At 34.9% G+C, this 19,469-nt stretch overlaps 1 long non-coding RNA gene across 1 annotated transcript; it reads right to left on the bottom strand.

The window, feature by feature from the left end:
- Nucleotides 1–602: 602 nt before the first annotated feature.
- LOC115211055 lies at nucleotides 603–12,520 on the bottom strand. The gene is made up of 2 exons (XR_003881461.2): nucleotides 12,270–12,520; nucleotides 603–823 (listed from the first exon to the last, which is right to left on the bottom strand). It is a non-coding gene; the product is annotated as an uncharacterized LOC115211055 (long non-coding RNA).
- Nucleotides 12,521–19,469: the final 6,949 nt, after the last annotated feature.

The following is a 19,469-nucleotide window of genomic DNA, read 5'->3' as shown; positions in this document are numbered from 1 at the left end:
AAACTGCAAATCTGTGTGAATCTTGTGAGAAATGCAAAAGTTTTATCAATGAAAAATTAAGGTACAGAGAATTATGTCATAAAAGAAAATATTTTTAATATATGAGCAATCCCAGTTACTCTAAAAATGTATATTAGGAGCAGTTAATTACATTTAAAGGAAACATTCTATTCTTGTAGTTAACATAGGATTCTTAGTGGCATTAGTGGTATACTTCATTATTAGCTCAGTGATATGGTGCAATTAACTTGACAATTATGAAATTAAGCAGGTATCAATGTAGTTTTATATTTTCAACAAATATATTACTCTAACAATTTGTAAACCAAACATTGCAGCGTCAACTATAACTAGTTCTTTATATAGAAAGAGTTTAACCTGCTTCTAAGTTATATGAAAAATGATATGAAAATGTTATAAAAGTTCCATGCAAAAAGCACAATAAAACTGTAGTGACACTGTAAAAATAACTCAAGCAGAAACATGACACTAAAATCAAAAGCTAAACTATCTCTGTAATATTTTGTACATTGTATACACATAAAAACAATTTAAAAGTAGTTTTGCACAGAAGAGAATGAAAACAAGAAGAAACAATGGTGGAAGTTAATTGAAAAGACATCGTTTTATTGACAAAATGTAAATTTCTTTGAAATATCTTTGATAATGATTATGACAGGTGTACAAATCTGGATGATAGTGTTGATTAGCTGGAAATTCAGATACATAACTAGATGAGCCGTATAGTGTCTTATTCCTTCAAAATGTGGTCAGGATTGTCAGAAAGTGGAGATTTGTTGTTGAACCCTTTAGAAATTACTGTCTGAAATATAAAGATAAATGAAATTGACAAATTTCCTAGGGGGAGATTCTTTATTGATGAGTCCCAACCTAGTGGTCTGGAAATGGAAAAGAAATTTTGTATCATATTGTATTCATAAGTAACAAAATTTCAAAAAGCAGAAATTAGTTTGTAGGCAATTTTTGGAAATAGTTTTAAAATAGAATTGTAAGCTATATATAAGAAAAATTTCTTATTCCTCCCTATGAATCAGATTGAAATATTAGAGATAGTAATTTATTTATCAAACATTAGTTATAAATGGTATTTTTAGGAAGGATAGTCTATATCTTCTAAAAGGTTACAGGATTGGATAAGCTCTTTATGAATTTTGTAAGCTTTGAAAGGTTATGAGGATTGGGAGAACAATTTGAAATGTATCTTTCTTAGTTGATTTTCATAGCATTTGGCTTCTTATTTATTTCAGTATTCAGGTACTGAATGTCCAATGTATTTCTACAGTATTTCTAAGTTGTTATTCATTACTATAAACTTGTAATCTATTATGGCTGGGCATATGAAGTCAGTATATGAAATGCAAATACAGCCTGTATATCTTCTGTTATAGTTGTAGATTCTTTGCAACAGCAAAGCAGCAGCAATTTGTAACAGATTCTGTTAGAAGAGTATATTTCACATATTCTGAAACTGGAGAACAAGACATAACTGAATTTGCACCATAAATCTAAGGCAATGGACCAAAAGTGAAAGAAAGAGAATGAGCACTGGTGTGCCAATGGTCTAGAGAGAACTAGTAAGAATTTATGTTATTTATGTATGGTTGTTATTTCTGGACATAACGTCTAAACTAACTTGAAGAGAGATTATCTAAATTAGCCCTCTGCTATAAGACCTATATCTTACAGAGCTGCAATCTGCTAATATAAAGGTGCCTAAATTCTTCATGCAATCTGAATTAAATGATTAAGTACATGCATCAGATCTTCCAAGTTTCACAAGAATTACTGAAATCCAGGCAGAATAAGAATAACTGGCTGGCTTTGGAAACAATTTAGTTTTAATGCAACAGAGTATAAAAGATAACATTGCTTACTGTTATGACATTAAAGGTTTCTTAAATGAAAGGGATGTCAATATGTAGAAAGAAAATGGTGCTCATCACTGACAATTCAAAGACCATTTTGAAGTATGATTTCTTGAGCTTCAATACTGATTGGCCACTTTGTATGCCTAAAAGAAAGTTATGAAACTACAAAAGCAGTATTGAAAAAAGCTCAAATGCTTCAAACAGAATTGGAAGATATGTGAAAATTTGAAAGTAATTTGTGTACTGCTTGGTCAATAAAGTAGGTATACCAATTTTCCATGACTTTTATTTTGGGGTACAGTTATATAATATTCAAAATAGGTGAGAAAGAGATAGTCAAAAAGAAATTTGAATGTTGGGAAGTACATCATGGTAACCTCCAGTAAAACTAAAAAACATCTTGCTTCTAGCACTTCATGCACATATCTTTGATGAGTTTAAGTTAATCATCATCATCGTTTAACATCCGTTTTCCATGCTAGCATGGGTTGGACGGTTCAACTGTGGTCTGGGAAGCCAGTAGGCTGCGCCAGGCCCAGTCTGATCTGGCAGTGTTTCTACAGCTGGATGCCCTTCCTAATGCCAACTCCCTTCCTAACGCCAACGAAAAATGAAAAAAAGTTATTTATAAATTTACTTAAGCCAGTTGAGAAAATGCCTTGATAGCATTCACAGAAGTAGTAAAAATATTTAGGACAACAAAAAATTCAAAAATTATGAACTGGCAAAAAAGTTATTTTTTTCCTTCCAAAAGATAGATTGTAACGTGAGTATTAAAGTGCATTTCCAATATAGCCACTTAGATTATTTTCCAGCAAATTCTTAATGAGGAACAAAGCATTTCCACTAAGACATAAAAACTACGGAAGAATAGTTACAATAATTATGCATTATTTATATATATATATATAGATTAATCAAGATTAATCAGCCGAAATTACTACGATGATCCGGTTCTTGACTGAAGACTGAGGGGTTCGAATGTCCTGTCCATGTTTATTGTATCGTCTTCTATGAGTTATACGTTCTTGTCCATGTTGTATTTTTCTACATACCTTAATATATATATATATATATACACACACACCTACCTAAACAGCTAAGATGACTATACTAACTGCTAATTCATCATCATCATCATTTAACGTCCGCTTTCCATGCTAGCATGGGTTGGACGGTTCAACTGGGGTCTGGGGAGCCCGAAGGCTGCACCAGGCCAGTCAGATCTGGCAGTGTTTCTACAGCTGGATGCCCTTCCTAACGCCAACCACTCCGAGAGTGTAGTGGGTGATTTTATGTGCCACCGACACAGGTGCCAGACGAGGCTGGCGAACGGCCACGCTTGGATGGTGTTTTTATGTGCCACCGACACAGGTGCCAGACGAAGCTGGCGAATGGCCACGCTCGGATGGTGTTTTTATGTGCCACCGACACAGGTGCCAGACAAGGCTAGCAAACGACCACGCTCGGATGGTGTTTTTATGTGCTACCGACACAGGTGCCAGACGAGGCTGGCGAACGGCCACGCTCGGATGGTGTTTTTATGTGCCACCGGCACAGGTGCCAGAGAAGGCTAGCAGACGACCACGCTCGGATGGTGTTTTTTTATGTGCCACCGACACAGGTGCCAGACGAGGCTGGCGAACGGCCACGCTTGGATGGTGTTTTTATGTGCCACCGACACAGGTGCCAGACAAGGCTAGCAAACGACCACGCTCGGATGGTGTTTTTTATGTGCCACCGGAAGAATTTAAGACAGGATGCCCCTGGGAGCTCCTCTATGCTGATGACCTTGCTCTAATTGGATGGTGTTTTTATGTGCCACCGACACAGGTGCCAGACAAGGCTAGCAAACGACCACGCTCGGATGGTGTTTTTTATGTGCCACCGACACAGGAGCCAGATTAGGCTGGCGATCGGCCACGATTGGATGGTGATTGTTACGTGCCCACAGCATGGAGGCCAGTCGGTGCGGTACTGGCTACGGCCACGTTCGGATGGTTTTCTTGTGTGCCACCGGCACTGGTACCACAAAGATACAAATTCCATTGATGTTCATCTATTTTGATTTTGTTTGATTTTCACTTGCCTCAACAGTTCTTCACAAGTGTCACAAGAAGGAAGGTATGCACAGGTGGACTGACTACGTCCCAGGTAGGGGCCACGGGTTATGGCCTGACTAGTCTTGCCGGGTCTTCTCACGCGCAGCATACTTCCATAGGTCTCGGTCTCTAGTCATTTCCTTGGTGAGACCTAAAGTTCGTAGGTCGTGCTTCACCACTTCGTTCCAGGTTTTCCTGGGTCTACCTCTTCCACAGGTTCCCTCAACTGCTAGGGTGTAGCACTTTTGCACACAACTATCTTCAGCCATTCTCGTCATATGACCATACCAGCGCAGCCGTCTCTCTTGCACACCACAACTGACGCTTCTTAGGTTCAACTTTTCTCTCAAGGTACTTACACTCTGACGATTATGAACACTGACATTACACATCCATCGGAGCATACTGGCTTCATTTCTTGCGAGCTTACGCATATCCTCAGCAGTCACGGCCCATGTTTCACTACCATGTAGCATGGCTGTACGTACACATGCATCATAAAGTCTGCCTTTTACTCTGAGCGAAAGGCCTTTTGTCACCAGCAGGTGTAAGAGCTCTCTAAACTTTGCCCAGGCTATTCTTACTCTAGCAGTTACACTTTCAGCACACCCACCCCCGCTACTGACTTGGTCTCCTAGGTAGCGGAAGCTATCAACTACTTCTAGTTTGTCTCCCTGGAACGTGGTAGAAGTTGGTCTCTGCACATTTCCAGTGTTTATTTCTCCTGAGCATCTGCCACATACGAAAACTATATTCCCAGTTAGCCTACCTTTGACATTGCTGCACCTCTTATGTGTCCATAGCTTACACTTGGTGCACCTTATAGAGTTTCTACCTACACCTTTTTTACAGATCGAGCAGGGCCATCTACCTGAAGTCGTTTGTGGTCCTACTTATTAGGACTTTGGTTTTGGCTAGGTTGATTCTAAGGCCCTTCGATTCTAATCCTTGTTTCCACACCTGAAACTTCTCCTCCAGTTCTGATAGTGACTCAGCAATTAGAGCAAGGTCATCAGCATAGAGGAGCTCCCAGGGGCATCCTGTCTTAAATTCTTCCGTTATTGCCTGGAGGACTATGATAAATAGGAGGGAGCTGAGGACTGAACCTTGGTGGACCCCAACCTCTACCCGGAATTCTTCACTGTACTCGTTGCCAACCCTCACCTTACTAGCAGCGTCTCTGTACATGGCTCGCACAGCTCTCACTAACCATTCATCTATCCCTAGTTTCCTCATTGACCACCAGATAAGGGATCGGGGGACCCTGTCAAAGGCTTTCTCCAAGTCAACAAAAGCCAGGTACAAGGGCTTACCTTTGGCTAGGTATTTCTCCTGCAGCTGTCTTACCAGGAATATGGCATCAGTAGTACTTTTCCCTGGCACGAACCCAAACTGCATATCATCTAAGCTAACTCTCTCTCTAATTAACTGGGCTATAATATAACTATAACTTCTGTTCTACTAATGTATACATTTCATATTCATTGTATTGCAAAAAAATAAAAAATGCACTTTTGAGAAGCAAATTCTCAATACAGATTTGAAATCAGTATCCAAATAGCAGACAAAGTGGATAGTTTTCATGAAAAATGTAAAAAATTTTTTTTTTCAAAATGCAGAGCAGCAGCATATATAAATCAAAATACCTATATTTTTTAATATTCAGCATGTTTAGACTTGAATATTTTCTAGGTGAGAAGTTCAGTCCTGTAATGTATCTGTTACAGAACAAATGAAATGACAGAAGAGGTCAGGTATTTTTTGAACCTCAGTATTAGAGAGTTCCTCACTTCCTTTGAAATGAATGTAAGCAAGATTTGTACAATTCTTGTGATACCATGTATTTCAGGACTTGTTGCTCAATGTAGTCCAATGTAGCACACTGTGTTGTACAAGAAGTTAATAGTTAACTCAATTTATTTAGTACTGAAACTTATTTGTACACCAATAGTAGAGCACTGGGTCTTTACAAATTACCTCTATTTAATCTCTCATTATAATATTCATTTAAAATTAAACAGTCTAAGAAAATTAATATAGCAATTTATTTTAAAATTTGCTGTGATTTTTGAAAAAATCCATTGCTCCATTACATAACAAAGGATTAATACTATGAAATAGCAGCTTCAAGCCAATATCTACTTCTCAAAGAATATATTAGAAACAGCTTGTGAACTTGTTTGTAATTAAAACTGAAATTATTGGGTTATCTTGTTTGTAAACACTAAGAACTTTTTCTCAATTGTTAAACAACTAATGCCCAATGATGAAAATGAAAGGGAAAAAAATACTCCATGAATTTCTTCCAGATTATAATTATTTCCATCTTTCATGAAGTGTATCACTTCATAAGTTTAATAAGCTATTGGTTATGTTATGCTGCTGATTTCTAAAAAGAATGAAATAGTACTATAAATGATTACAGCTAACTACAAATTTTAAGGACTTCATGTAACAAGTAAAAAAAACGTTGGAATTCAATGTATTTATTTTCTTATCTTCATATTAATTTTCATTTAAAATTTCTAATCCTGCCAAATATTAAGAAAAAATGATTGCTTCCCTTGTAAAAGTATGACTACTAGGGAGGAAAACATGTATTTTTAAATATTCTATCTGATATACACTGCTATACTAGTAGAGATACATTTCATGTTAAATGTGGACATGCACAAATGCATGTACTTAAAAAATTAACATTAAAAAATTGACACTCAGATTTTTATGGTTTCAACTATCTTAAAGAACTGGAACCAATGAGCTTTAATTAGAATAATTTTCTGTTTAAACTACTTTCCAAAGAAACTAAACTTTACCATATTTATGGCTCTGTTAGAGGAAGAAAGGCAGTATTCTTCATGCTCTTCAGAGACTCCAAGGTTAGTGGGAAGAAGTTTTTTCAGAATGGAGACTTACCCTGAAAGCTTGCAATAAACTGGACTACATTAAAAATACATAAGGTTAGATGGTGATGTTAAATTGGCTGGCAAATTAAGTCTACCAGCAACATAAATAAACAATACATATAATTTGGAAAATTGTTGATGGCTGAGTAGATAGTGTATTGAGCGACCAAAGTGTGGTTTATATCCTGTCATCAGAATCATGGCATTTATGACAGAGATACAGTTCAATTGACTGTGAATAGGTACCATAAGGACATATAAATGATTTACGGCTCTAAGTAGTAGATATATTATATAAGTAACAAACTGCAATGCTTGAGTTGAAACCCTCATTAAATGACAGAAGTAAAGATTACTCCAAGGAAATAATTTTTTTTGTGGGAGTCTACAAAACTAAATTTGTAAATATTTATCAATAGTTATATATGTCTTGCTTTCAGCAACTGATGGGGATAGCTCTGTGACTAGGTCTGGTGCTTTTAGAGACATAAACACCACAGGGAGTGACATATCAAATGCTGAGAAAAAACTGTTTTTATGCATGTACATAATGCATATGTGCATACACTTTAGGACATAAGGAGGTAGATAGCATATATATACATCATCATCATTTAATGTCTGTTGTCCATGCTGGTATGGGTTGGATGGTTTGACTAGGGCTGGCAAGCTGGAAGGCTGTGCCAAACTCCAGTCTGATTTGGCATGGTCTCTGATATGTCCCATGATAACAACGTATTTCATCATCATCATGGGAGTGGTCTGAATGGCGTACCTTCACCGACCGACCATACTGACTGTGTCAGTCCACTATTTGTTAGTAGTGGACCAGCCCACTTCTTGCCTGGGGGGGGGGGTCTGCCACAACACCTCTTTTGAGATTTTTTTTTTAAACACACATTTTCTTCTTTTTATTTTCATTACTATTTCTTTTTCTTCCAAAGAGAATTATTTTTCTTTCAAATAAGCTCCAGTCCTGCTATTTCTTCAAGTCAATGTTGTATTTCACTTTCATACAAATCCTTCACACAGATTTATTATTTTTCTCTTATTTAGATTTTTTCTTGTTCCACACAGAATTATATTTATTATCTCTTCGCAGCATATATATTTTTTTGATTTCTACGACTTTTCCTTTCATTACACGTGTCTTGGCAGAAACTGGATTGGTTACCTGCAAACTTTCATTATCTTTTAAAGTGTTTGCATTAGAATGATTCTTCAATGAAGCATTTTCAGTAGAAGGGCCTTTTCTTATAACAGATGGCTCAGATTCTCTTATTTCAGAATTTTCTACAATGTGTTCTTCACTAGTTACTTCCATCAGTATTTCATTTGGAGTCTTTTCAAGGAGGGCTTGTTTAGTATCCTCATTCACAAAATGGCTTGCGTTTTCTTTGTCCATTTTAACTTTCTTAGCAACTGGTTTGTTTTCACTTTCAACAGATGATATCTAGTTTTTTTTTTTCTTTCAAAATGCCCGCAGGTAGTAACAAGTCTAACATTATTACTGGAAGTGCTACTACATATAGCAACCTGACTTATAAATCCTTCAAACGGACTTATTATTATTATATTTTGTTCCACACAGAATTATTAAATCCTTTGCACATATTATTATTTTGTTCCTCACAGAACCATATTTTTTTTGTTTTCAAAATGCTACAGGTAGTACCACATTATTACTGGTACTACATATAGCCATACTGACTGTGTTAGTCCACTATTTATTAGTAGTGGGCCAGCCCACTTCTTGCCTGGGGGTGTTTGCCACAACAGTTTCTACAGCTGGGTTCCCTTCCTAATGCCAACCACCCCGAGAGTGTAATGGGTGCTTTTACATGCCACTGGCAAGGATGCCATTTGTGTAACATTAGTACCTACCATAACTGTGATTTTGCTTGACTTGATGGTTCTTCTCAAGCACAGCACAATGCTAAAGGTCATGGTCATCTGTTATTGCCTTCATGAGGTCGAACACTTGTAAGGTGCTTTTCACATGTCATTGGTCACCTTGCTTCCATGAGGCCCAGTGCTTGAAAGGTGCATTTTATGTGCCAGTTAGGTGACACTAACATCAGTCATGACTATGATTTTACTTGGCTACACAGGTCTTCTCAAGCACAGCATATTGCTAAAGATCTCAGTCATTAGTCATTGCCTCCATGAGACTCAAAGTTCGAGGATCATGCTTCACCACCTCATCCCATGTCTTTCTGGGTTTACATCTACCACAGGTTCCCTCCACAATTAGAGACTGGTACTTTACACAGCTGTGCTCGTCCATACACATCACATTACCATACCAGTGCAGTTGTCTCTCTTGCACACCACATCTGATGCCTCTTATGCCCAACTTTTCTCTCAAGATGCTTACACTCTGTCATACATGCACACTGACATTGCACATCCAGTGAAGTATACTGGTTTCATTTCTTTCAAGCCTACGCATGTCTTGGCTGTCACAGCCCATGTTTCACAGCTGTGTAGCATAGATGTTCACACACATGCATCATACAATCTGCCTTTCACAAAGGGAGAGGCCCTTTGTTGCCAGTAGAAGTAGGATCTCTCTGAACTTTGCCTACCTTGTTCTTATTCTCACAGCTATGTTCTCAGAGCATCCACCTCTGCTACTAACTTGGTCACCTAGATAATGGAAGCTATCTACTATCTCTAGCTTACCCACCTAGCAGTTGATGGAGTCTATTTTCTGTACATTTTCAGTGTTTATTGTACCTATGCATCTTCCACACACAAAAGCTATTTTCCTTGTTAATCTACCTCTGATATTGCCGCACCTCTTATGTGTCCATAGGTACATTTTATGGAGTTTCTACCTATGCCTTTTCAACAGATTGAGCAAGTATATCTGTCTGAAAGGATTTGTGATCTGTCTGCCTTCCTGTTTACTAAGACTTTAGTTTTTGCTCAGTTAACTTTAAGGCCCTTCAGTTCTAGACCTTGCTTCCATACCTGAAACTTCTCTAGTTCTGGTATGTAAAAAACAAAAATTATGCATTTTGTATGCTAACACACAGCTTTACATATATAGTGAGAAGGAAAGTGAGAAAGGGAAACTTTAAAAATTGTTGAAACAGTAGATTATTGACGTAAAAACCAGTTGAAAACCTAGTATAATATACATTCTCCAGTACCAGTGTCCACAGTAAACACAACTGGTTTATTTCACTGACAAAAGTTCAAGTTGCAACTGGATGAAGAATATCTGCATGCAATCATCTGTAACATTCATACTCATAACAAACAATTCATTGCATTCAAATTTGATCCAACAACTTTACACGTATGCACTATTTGAAGCAGCTATTGATTGCAGAAGTTACAGCTGAAACTGGACTGTCACATGATAAAACTGTTTCTTTTGGTTTGCAGTCATCTTTTCCCTGTCAACACACATTTCAGTTCAAGTCGTCTTGTCGTATTTACTACTGAACTATAAGAGGAAAAAATGAGAGGTGTAAGCTGTCAGAACACAAGCTCCAAGCAATGTGTGACAACAATTTTTTAATTTAAATCTCATATTTCACTTAGATGATCATGAATAGACTTGATGGTTGAGTGTTTAGGATATAACTGAACTTGATTGATTGCACAACACTTAATAGAAATACTATTAGAAAACAAGAGATGTCATCAGAAAGGAAAAGACATTCAAAAGGGTTTAAAATTTAGTAAACACAATATAGATTTTCTTTTTTTCAGTAGTGTGAAGAAATACAGTATTTTATTTTGTTTTTTGAAGCCCACTCAGACTAGGTTATAAGACTAACTGGATGATATTAATGCAGTTACTGCTCAGTTTCATTACTTGCAGATCAGTGAAAGCCATAAAATTTCAGGATAAATTTGGTGGTGGGGAAGCATTGGATATTATGGGGTGGAATGAAACAGATGCATGTTTTAAGTGAGATTACATGAGGAAAAACATGGTTAGGAAGCAGTTCATTTCTGTCAGGTGATGTGGGTTCAGATATGGCTTTATAGTCAAGAATTTTGCCTCACAGCTATGAGTGATCCTACTGCAAAGCACTGTGGACAAGTATCTTCAGCCACAGCCTTGAATTTATCCACGTTTTGGGAGTAAAAACAGGTAAATAGGAGTGGATTCTTGTCACTGTAACTATTCTAGAGTAGCAGACTTAATCTATTGCCTAGTTTAACACAAATACCCTAACCTTGTGTGCTTTTGCAGGAGTTTATTTTGTTACCAGCATCTGAGCCAGGTTTCCAATATGAAAATAACTTCCTCCCTTCCATCATACAATCTTGCAGACTTTGAATAACAATACCAACACTGCTCTTCCTCTTCTGATGTGGCCATAAAAATAAAAGGAAAAAAACTGCTTTTAAAGTTAGATGGGACAGCAAAAACTTGACAGTGGGGAATGTATTCAAAGACTAAATGTTTTCATGTAAATCTCAGATGCTAAGGCAGTTGAAGTGTTGAAGATCCTGTAACTATGCTTCAAACTGAAAAGCATGTCACTCACACTGAACTTTACTATTTTAAGTAGCAAAATTTATTGCAAAATCTATTTGATACAAATCTGTGTCCCAGGACAAATAATCATTATGTTGGATTCTTTATACACTTTTTAACAGCTTTCCATATTAGTACTGGTTTATGTATAATATGATAATAACATATATTGTTTTACAACTGGATGATTTTTTCTCAGTATGAACTAATGAGTAATTACATTAACTGGAATAATGAGATGAAAGCCTAATATATCTATCTCGACATTGTAGCCAACAGATCAGTAGCCCAATATATGTATGAAAAATGCATAGGAATATAACATACAAAAATGAATGAACAATAATATATACATGTTAACAAGAATGATTAAAAATGTTGATATAAATTTAAGATGAACATGCTATTAAGCTGTATTGGTATAAACACATTTTAAAATCATGATTAACTATAGTTTTAAAACCACAGAATAATAAAGTAAACCAGTCTTTACAAATGAAAACAATGTAACAATCTTAAAGAAAAAAAAAGTAAAAGAAATGGTAGCAGAATTTAGAAATGATTACAAAATGTTTCTTCATATATTCATCTCTTAAATTCATGCAAAATTGATTATCTTTATTCAAAGTAAAATTTGACATGCTTAGCTCAAATCAAAATAACTAAGATTCAGCTGAATTAAGATAAAATGCGATTTCTTTCCTTTACTTGTTAATAAAATTATTTACAGAGATATTAGTTAATCATTTCCATTAATTAGTAATACAAATTAATTTAATTAGAAAATCAAGAGTTCAAGTTTTCAAACAAACCCAAATTAGTTATAAAGACATATCACCACCAAATTTAAAAGAGGAAAAAAACTTACTGAAGGTTTGTCCCGGTGAGTGTCCACAGCCTTGATATTTAATGGACAAAATTCAACTCTACAACCATATGCCACTGGTGTTAGTTTGATGACTGTGTGAAGTGGTACCTTCAGATACGGAAGATCCGCTGAAAAGAGAAATTGAGTAATTTATAACAATTACTATAAAGCTGATGACAAAATGTGAATCAACAAAATAAAAATTAGATGAAACATTGAATTTGTTCAATATATGATAGTTGTTGAATAAGAGTATTTTTAGGTAACATAGTTATACCATCCTTCATTGATCAAGATTAATGTTACTGATTATAAAAAGTAGTAGCAGTCTCACAACAATGCAATGAATACTATACAACTATTCATATTAAAAGTAGTATTCGTAGTAATGAAAATGATTAAGGGACCTAATTTTAATTTAACTTAATTTGAGATATATTTTGAAATCTCACTCTGAAAAATATATTTTGTAACGGATATTATTATATAAGTATATTTGAAATTAAAACCCTTTAAAGTAACTGATAATTTTATAGAATACTACCCAGAATGGTAGAAAATAATTTTTTAAATTCTCCCCTATACTTTAGTTCTGACTATTAAATAATTTAGTTATGACTACCTTCAATTTTATCACAACTGATTAAAGTTAGTATAGAAAAGTATCCTTTGGGTAAATATAACTGAACACTGAAAGAAAATTTCACATATTATGAATCTAAATATATTTAGAGATGTCAGTATCCTGGTAGAAAAAAAATTCAGCAATATGACAGTTTAGGAGAGGTCAATTCGATAAGTCACCTAATTTAATACCTATAAAAGCTATCTGTTAAAAGAAATGAGGAAATGAGTGCTAACACTGTAAAAAGTATCCAGTAAAGTATTATTTTCATTGACATAAAGGAAAGTGTGCTAAATTCGAGGCAAAATTCAGATCTGTATTGCTAGAGTAATGTCAAATACTAGAACTTTTGTCTGACTCTTTAGTATAGATGTTTAATGTGAATCAAATTTTTCAAATTATGTAATTGAATTCTGTTGAGCTCCTTGGACAATCAAGATTCAAAATATATTGTTCTATTCAGTTTTATTTTTAATTATTGATATGTTGCTTCAAATTCCACAATAACATTAGTTGGATTGTTTCAAAAATTTCATTTTCTGCTTTATTACTATTTTTACAAATTTAGTTAATATTTTAAGATGACAAACAGAGTTTACTAGAATTGGCCCAGTTAGGAGAGCCACAAATCTAGTTAAGTAGAGGCGAATAGTAAGCTCCATTAATACCAGCACAACAGTTATAAATTTGCTTAATACTTCATTTTTTCTTTGCCTGTGAAATTCTTTACTATTAGCAAGAGTTCTCCAATTAGGTCATGCTAATTTTGCCTGCTTCAACATGCAAAGAAAAAAAAATTACTACACACATCAAGAAAATACTAGTGTACCTTGAGCCTCCTTAAACATGAGTAGCACACAACTCAAGCTCTTAAAATCATTTCAAATGCTAGACCTCATCATTATTGAGAATCTCTCTTGACAAACAGACTGCATTTCAAAATTGACCTTTCTCTTCAAGACCAGAAAATCCTTCAACCTCCATCAAATAACCCTTTACATAGCTCAGGTGAGATACATAATAGAGTACTTCTTCCACACCAGGAATGTTTCTTCCAATACAAACACAAGCATCCTAGATTGTATCCACTTGATTAAGAGGCATAAAGTCACTCACAAACACACTAACCTCTAGCCCACAGGTAACCTGTCTCCCTTCTGCTTTTTCTACTACTACTTACAATGACCTCTGTACCTTGGAGCTAGATGATCTTATGCCACCCCTACTCAGGCACTTTTAACTCACTCTTCTCTCTTCCCTTCATCACTCAGGGATTCCTTCCTTTTATATGCCATCCTGTAGGCCACAAAATAGGACTGTCAAAATCTATACTATATTGTGGTCAGGTTATGTATCCAATTGTCTTAATTTAGCACCTATAATAGCTAGATGTCTTATAATGGAGGTAAAAATTTACATGAATGAAGTCATATTCTTGGAAGATTCATACAAAATATACATAAAACCTTTAAAAAATTAAAAAATATTTATTTTTTAAAAAATGGACTGATTGTATAAATCTTTTGTAGTAAAATCTAAGTTGGCAGGCTCAATGATATCTACAATGTGCAGTGTTATATTAAAGACAGCTTCAAAGAAAAATGATAGAATTGAAAAGATACTACTAGTGCATGTTTTTTTTTTTGTGTGCGTGTGTCAAGATATTGCATAAAAAAACCTGTCATTTATCTCTCTCTTGCTGATATATAAAAGATGGATGCTATTTATACACTGTTGATCACAGTGCATTTCCAAATTCTTTCTTGATTGTGGCAGTCTTTTCTATCTTGGCCCAAATTGTTTTATCCTTGTGGATGACAGCCAATGGCCTTTTCCAATATTTTGGATACCACACCAGCAACTGTATGGGTCTACTTAATGCCTGTGAACCTTGTGAGATATTTGGATCCACAGAACTTGTGCTTTTGGTATTGTGATCAAGTTGTTCACTTTGCTTCATTCTCAAATCACCTCATCTTAGATATATACTTGCAGTAATATTCCTAGCATGGATCTTTCTATGGCCCTTTATGCTTAGCCAATTGATGTTCTTCCCTCTTCATAATAGCCCAGGTAGCACAGTACTACTAGAGAGAATGGTATGTAGGATCTTGTCCAACTTCCAGCATATCTTAACAAGGTAAAACCTATTCATCTTGTCCTTATTCTCAAGATTTGAGCTTTCATTTTTGCGGGCACATTCATTGTGTGCTCCAAGCAAATGTACTCCTTCATCTCCTTGATTTTATCACATCTTACCTTTATTTGGTATGGTCTACATTTTCAGACTGCATGTATTTTCTTTTCATGCAGTTCATTTTAAGGCCTACAACTGATCTATGGGTGCCCAGCTCTGTCAGCAGCTGATCTGTGGTTTCAGCAATAAGTATAATGTCAACTGCAAATCAGAGGCATGTTAGTAGTTTGCCATTGATGTCCATGTCTCCTCTACAGCCAATGTCTTGATCATTTCTAGACACGTGGCAAAGAGCTTTGAGGAAAAGGTATTTCCTGGTTTGATGTCCTCAATAGGAATTCTTACCAGTGGTGATAATAGAGCTATATCAGTGCTATATCATCTCCATCTCAATGTTATCAAAGCCTTTTTGTAGTTGATGAAAGCAATACACAGAGGCAGCTGGTATTGTTTCACATGTTCTATAAACTGTGTCAGAGTGAATAGTGAAACCTGCTTGCTCCCTTGGCTGCTGGTCATCAAGCTGTTTCAATAGTCTGGTGACAATGATCTTTGTTAACAGCTTGAAGTGGTGAGACAAGAGATGTAAGGAGTAGAGGGTTGATTATTTAGTTGAAATTACTTCCATCATTTTAGCAGTCCTGTTCCACTTAATCCTATATCTCAAGTTAGCAGTAGTTCAGTTCTTGTCCTGCTGGCCCACCGTTTTGATTATAAACAGTATCTTTACCAAATTATGCATTAGGTAGAAGAGCTAATCTGATCTTTCTGATTTCTGGCTTAATTTTTCTTATGCTCAATGCATTATCAAAATGAACTTCAAATAGATTATACTGTTTTCCTGTTTTTTACAGATTGTCTACTTTTATTCATCATACATCTGTTCAATAGATGTCAGTTTCAATTCACTTTTACCTTTTATCACTCACTACACTGTTTAATAACTTGAATTATTAGAATACTGAGATATAAATACTGGTTTAGAAATGCTGATATATTATTACAATATTGATATATAAACATTCATCAATTAAAGTTTTCTTTCAATAATTCTGTAAAAAAATGCGTAATTTGAAAGAAGAGAGTGAAAACTAGTGTTCATAGAAGTTTAACCCTAGAAAAGGAAAATATCTGACAGTGGTTCTCTCCAAACAAAAATTTTAAACAAGTCATAGAATTCTCAAGCAACAATTATCATTTTCTGAATAAATATATGTGAATAAAATGCATGTCCACTACTGTTCATGATTATTGTTTTAGTATGTCAACAATCAATCACTCTAATACATTCAGTTTCTGAAGTGGTCATCACATTCATGCTGTCACAACATAACTTAAGCAGGTATACTGAATGGTTTATCAGCATTACTTTATTTTATATTATCTAAAGTAGCAACCACAGTAAGAAACACTGCATTATTGTACTGAATTAGCTATAATGCTCAAATAAAAAAAATATTAAAAATATTCTTTGAAAATTCGACATTTTCATTTCAAGGAATATTTATTCATAATAACTTGCTACCTGTCTTATTTGTAATACTTGAATAAATAAACTGTAGCAGAGTTTCAAATTAAATACACTGTGATGAGGGGGGGGGGGTTAAATACAAGAGAAAATCAGCTAAAAATAAAAATAGATTTGTTAATAAATAATAACAATGGGAAGGTGTATTGCTGAATTAAAGTAATTAAAAACTTGTTACAAACAACATATAAGCTTGATTGTTGTCATGTATAGAGCGGGGAAGGAATCTATGAAATACAAAGAGGACAGTGAGATACATGAATAAAAATGTTATGTCAAAGTTTCTTGTTTAAGTCAAGAGGTTTATAAGCTGGAAAGTTAATTTTTACTTTAAATATATACTGATATTAAACTAAAGCAACAAATCAAAAGAAACTTTGTATGGTCTGTATTAATAGATATTACAAGACCTGTTGCATAAGATGATGCCATTAGTCATCATGCAGAATGTTTAGGGGGAGCCTGAATACCATTAAGATGTTTCAAGATGTTTAAATTAGTGTGAGGTTTACCAATCATACAATAAATATAATCACATGTTAATATCTTAATTTGTTGTTTTGCTACTTTTAAGTCATTTTTGATAGCTATGGTTAAATAACCATTTTCAAGATATAGGAAGCTGATTGAATGTTGATAAATCCATGAATGCAGGCCAATGTGCAAGTGCCTAGTTGTTCCAGATTCTGCTTTCTAATGATTGACTGCCAAGGGCAATGGTTTCCAAACTCAGGACAATTAATCTAAATGAGGTAGAAACTATTTGGCTGGGGTAATGTCAGTGGCACAGCAAAGGGAGACCAGTGTTTCATGTCCCTCTTGACATGAGGCGAATCACCACACTTCTCAAAAGAGAGAAGGAGCCAAGGAACAAAAATAAATAAACAAATTGAAAATTTTTTTTTTAAATATGAAAGAAAAAGAAAAACAATTGTTCACACCAGTCGATCTACATCATTTTCATGCTTTGTTCTGGATTGTGTCAGGAATACAAGGGACCATTTGGGAAAGTGCAAAGTTTTAAGTAGAGATGCTAATCCATTTCTAAAATCAAATTTGTGCTCAAAATGAGTGTCTGGTGTACAGCAAAAACTTAACTCAGTTCAGGCCCACATTTCTTCTGTAATCCTGCAGCAGAACTGTATATAAGAAGCAGACAACTACTCCGGGTATGGCTTGGTAAATCATATTTTTGTAACTAAAGCAGTTTCATATATATATTTATCATAGAGTACATTACAGATATAACTCTGACAAATTTACAAAATGAAAACAGCTGAATGTAACAAGAATGTTCTGAAAATGTTTTAAAACTTAATATCATTTGCTCTTCAGTTTTCCAAGATGATATTTTGTATTTTTGAAGCATGGATTGATTGAGACTTGTCAGTGGGTTTTGTTAAACAAATGAGTAAATTTATATCAATAAATTTTGTTAAACTGAAATAATTTCATTGTTTTACAAATTCTAATCATTGCTACTTATAATACATCTGCATTCATATCTCTTTTCTTCTCTAAGAGAGAAAAAGTAAATTTTAGTGTGTTGCATCTTTTTTCTTTCAAAAACTGAATTGCTTATCTTACTCAGAAACTGTTTTAGAAATAAGGTTTGTACATTGTTTTTAAATTCAAATAGTAAGCAATACACAATTGTACATCATATAAATCAGAGGCGACTCTAGGTCATTAGTGTCACTTGGGCTCATCATAGATTTTGCATAAGACACATGCCTGCTTGAAGAATTTCACATTTTCCCCCAATATTTCTAGCCCCATATAGCTTATCTTTTATATCTAGCACTATATCTTTCTCTATTTCTAAGTTAAGGGTAAAAATAAAGCAACCCTGCAAAACACAACTGATCTTTACACACAGAATATCAGCAATCAAATAACGACAGCAGAGTGCACAACAAACATCAGTGATCTGACTGTTGCCTGTACTCTTGACAAGGAATGTCAGTTAATCTTTTACACCTACCAGGCTTGTTCGTATTAGCCCAAGTTGCTGGATAATTTTTGTTCCTTTAAGAATATTGTATAATGGAATCTTTTCATAGATTGGGATTTAAATCCTAATCTCTATAGAAATTTATTGTTTCAAAAAAACATTGAATTTGAATTACTTTTTAAAGTTTTATGATTGCAGATAACAACTCAGGCTGTCACTTCTGAGCCCAAGACAGGCAGGTGTGAACAATGTTGAGAGAATGTCTGATGTTTTTTGACACAGGGCACCCCTAAGATGATTACCAGATGCTGAACGAAAATAAATGAACTGCAATCAGGTTTAATAAAAGGAACCAGAGTTATTGGCTGCAATGGCATACTTGAAGTCAGTGTTGGCAGAAATTAAATCAGCTTGCAAATACACGTTCACCTTACTAAATTTATACTTGGGCTAAGCCCGAATAGCCCAAGTGCTGGAGTCGCCACTGATATATGTATATTTGGGTTGGCAAGAAATTTCAGTTTTTTCGTGTGAAATAAAAGTAATTTTTTTTTATACAAAGAAAGAACTTTAATCAATTATATATTTTCCATTTTGTTTGATGAACTTTTGCCATCTGTCTGGCAATTTCATGATTCTGCACTCATAGAACTTCTGGTCTTAATCAGCCAAAAACTGAAGCAAGTGCGATTTCAGCTCATCATAATTGAAAGTTTTACCATTCAAAGAATTTTGCAAACTTTGAAATAAATGGTAATCTGATGATGCAAGGTCAGGGCTATATGGTGGATGTGACATCACTTCCCAACCAAGCTCCAATAACTTTTCATGAGTTAGCAAAGATGCATGTGGTGTAGCATTGTCATGGTGGAATACAATTTCTTTACAATTTGCCC

This window comes from Octopus sinensis, linkage group LG4 (assembly GCF_006345805.1).
Source record: "Octopus sinensis linkage group LG4, ASM634580v1, whole genome shotgun sequence".
Taxonomy (NCBI): Eukaryota; Metazoa; Mollusca; class Cephalopoda; order Octopoda; family Octopodidae; genus Octopus; species Octopus sinensis.
Note: the sequence above shows the minus strand (reverse complement) of the source record. Positions and strands in the feature narration are given on the sequence as shown.